The sequence below is a fragment of the Urtica dioica genome, chromosome 1, assembly GCF_054948205.1.
Source record: "Urtica dioica subsp. dioica isolate 48M chromosome 1, U.dioica_male_clone48M_v1_H2, whole genome shotgun sequence".
Lineage (NCBI taxonomy): Eukaryota > Viridiplantae > Streptophyta > Magnoliopsida > Rosales > Urticaceae > Urtica > Urtica dioica.
Window position 1 is genome coordinate 20,273,453 of NC_142756.1, and position 2,898 is coordinate 20,276,350.

Genomic DNA, 2,898 nt, shown 5'->3' on the forward strand with positions numbered 1-2,898 from the left:
CATGTACCTTGCTGCGATGAATTTTTTATAAAAAAATCAACATTAACTCGCCGCGGCCACATTATGTATTCGCCGCGGCGAGATCTTCCACAACGGTAATGCTGTACCGTTGTGGAATATCTCGCCGCGTAGAACACATAACGTGGTCGCGACGAGTTAATGTGAACAAAAAACAATTTACTTCGCCGCGGCAATGTGTATCGTTCGCCGCGGCGAAATGTTACACAATGGTACAATTGTCTCGTTGTGGAACGTCTCGCCGCGACAAACGATACACGTTGCCGCGGCGAAAATTTTAAATCTGTTGAGTTGTTCCACAACGGGACAGTCCCGTTGTGGAATCATGGACATTTCCACAACAGGACTAGTCCTGTTGTGGAATTAGTACTTTTCCACAACATGACGAGTACCGTTGTTGAAACATTCCACAGCAGAGGATTCCACAACGGTACAGAACTGTTGTGAAAAGCTTCCACAACGGTTTTGTACCGTTGTGGAATCCCCAGTTTGTAGTAGTGACAACATATATAGTTAAAAGTGAGCTATATTATTAATACTTTAGTGATACATATATGATATTGTGGAGTCACAATAGTGGCCATATAAACTCCACAGATAACTCCTATATTATTTTAACTCTACGAGTTTCATAGTAATACACGCATAATTAAGTATATCCCTAAGACTAGTAGATGTCAATAAGGTTGACCTAGCCAGGGTTTCTTTTAGGTTTCATGTTTATCTCTTCATGGAGAGCTACTCACTGGGAATTCGGGGTTGAATGGGATCGGGTCTAAATAAAAGCGAGGACAGCAACGGATGGGGCAGCAACGTATCGGCCTAACCCGCGGTGGGGGCGGAGCTTTCCAAGGACTGGGGATGATAGGACGATCAGGAAGCACTGGAACTCGAGGATCAACAGGTAAGCTTGGATCAGTATCGATGGGATCAATAGGTCGCTGGGTAATGGGTTCACCTTCAATCACGGGAAGACTAGGATCGACCGTCCAAGTTTGGCAACAAATGCAACCGTAACACACTGCAAATTAAATAGTGATCTATAGCCAATTAAATTATTTATTTAAATTTAGTAAAAATTACAAAAAAAAGAAAATTATTGTCAAATTTCAACATAGCTAAATTTTGATTGAAGTTAAATTATATGAGGCAAAAACAGGAAGCTTAATTAATTCATCTTATGCTAGCTTGGTGACCAAAATGTTATATTTACAATTAAGGGAAAACAAAGCAAAAACATGTCAAACAAGAGTCTACTTATCTATTGCACCGTATTCTTCAATTTTATTAAATAAAAAATAAGAAGTTAACCATAGGTAGCGAATTAAATTATCATGTCATTAATCTTAAATAAAATGATGTATTTTGTACCTGGGAATGGGGCAGGCACTATTCTTATTGCTGAGGCCGGTGAGAATATTGTACCCAAATACATGATCAAGATGCTCATCAAAACAAAACTAATAGAGCTCATCTTAGCCATTACTTCCTCAATTCAAAATATATTTTGTTGGAATTTCTTCTGACTGAACAAAGGAATTTATAGTATTGCGTGAACTTCGTTCTAGATTTATAGGACCTACGATCCATGCTGCTGTAGGTTCAAGTTTTGAAATGGTACAAATCCAAGGGACTGTAGAAATTCTTCTATGTTGAAGGTCATAAATATTTATGAAAACAATTGAATGAGAAGTAGATAACTTAAACATCTCGTTTGGATTATATTTCCGTACACCAGATTATTAGATACTAATTTTTGAAACAATTTTACTTGGCAAACAGAAGATTTTAGTTTGTGAAGTAAGTAATTAATCATTCATATTTTTTTTTCATACTTGGCAAATACATAACATGGTCAGTTGCCCTACTTTCTCGCTATAGATATGTTAGATATATACGTCTAGCTTTGAGCAGTACGCGCTAACTTTTAAATGTCAACGGTCTATATTACTACCTTCTAACTACTTTGACATTCTATAGTTTTTAAATTTTTATTTTCGAAATTATCAAATAAGTTAGAGCATCAATAAGAGAATTAGAAAATATAACATAGACTTTTAGAATTATCTCTTATTAGGAATTTACAGTATTCAAAGTCGTTGATGAAAATTTAATAAGGCATTCAATTTTTGTTTTTAGGATAATCACTAAGTAGGAAGTAGATATAATCAAGACTGGATATAATGCCCTACCCGCTATACGGCTCTACCAAACTATTATAAATAAATAAAAAATAAGAGATGTTGAAAATTGAAAGTCAATAAGACGAATATAATCATAAATTCCAAATATATCTTTTACCATAATAATTTTGGACCTTGCCAAACTGGGCTGCTTTAAAAATAATGATAATAAACAAATAAAATCTAAGGCTGCCTAGTTATAATATTCCCAAGTAATGCTTGTAATTTATCCTATTTTGTGCTGATAAAAACTAGAATTTCATATTTGTCCACAAAACAGACTTTGCTAATTGATTATCTGATTATTAATATTACGATTACTAATTTATTTTTGAATTAAATAATGCCCTACCCGCTATACGGCTCTACCAAACTATTATAAATAAATAAAAAATAAGAGATGTTGAAACTTGAAAGTCAATAAGACGAATATAATCATAAATTCCAAATATATCTTTTACCATAATAATTTTGGACCCTGCCAAACTGGGCTGCTTTAAAAATAATGATAATAAACAAATAAAATCTAAGGCTGCCTAGTTATAATATTCCCAAGTAATGCTTGTAATTTATCCTATTTTGTGCTGATAAAAACTAGAATTTCATATTTGTCCACAAAACAGACTTTGCTAATTGATTATCTGATTATTAATATTACGATTACTAATTTTTTTTTGAATTTTTTTTCCATAAGAGA

General features: G+C 33.7%; 1 long non-coding RNA gene across 1 annotated transcript; it reads right to left on the reverse strand.

Moving 5' to 3' along the window:
* Nucleotides 1-528: 528 nt before the first annotated feature.
* LOC149407744 (uncharacterized) lies at nucleotides 529-1,535 on the reverse strand. The gene is made up of 2 exons (XR_016301738.1): nucleotides 1,390-1,535; nucleotides 529-1,039 (listed from the first exon to the last, which is right to left on the reverse strand). It is a non-coding gene; the product is annotated as an uncharacterized LOC149407744 (long non-coding RNA).
* Nucleotides 1,536-2,898: the final 1,363 nt, after the last annotated feature.